Genomic DNA, 313 nt, shown 5'->3' on the forward strand with positions numbered 1-313 from the left:
TCATGCAACAACCACAGAAGTACACAGACCAGGAGTAAAACCCTAAGACATGAACTAAAGCACAGGACTAAGTAAGACAAGAAAGCAGAATGAGAACCAATGCAAAATCTTCACAAGAATAAACAAGGCAAAACAGTAGAACACATGACATGGAACCAAAACAAGACCAAAATCCTTACATCATAACACTTGCAGAAAAGTATGAACTTGGTCTGGAACTAAAATGTCAGAATTCACAAGTTTCCTAAGAGATTTAACAGACTCTCAGACCATCCTTCTCATTACACAACATGCAGATGTGTTAATTAGGCAG

The 313-nt window shown here is 37.7% G+C and overlaps 1 protein-coding gene across 1 annotated transcript in view; it reads right to left on the bottom strand.

Moving 5' to 3' along the window:
• Nucleotides 1-313, bottom strand: part of sh3bp1 (SH3-domain binding protein 1) — a 19,008-nt gene that overhangs the window by 12,180 nt on the left and 6,515 nt on the right. The gene's annotated exons all lie outside the window — the stretch shown is intronic.

Source organism: Micropterus dolomieu, linkage group LG14 (assembly GCF_021292245.1).
Source record: "Micropterus dolomieu isolate WLL.071019.BEF.003 ecotype Adirondacks linkage group LG14, ASM2129224v1, whole genome shotgun sequence".
NCBI classification, from domain to species: Eukaryota; Metazoa; Chordata; class Actinopteri; order Centrarchiformes; family Centrarchidae; genus Micropterus; species Micropterus dolomieu.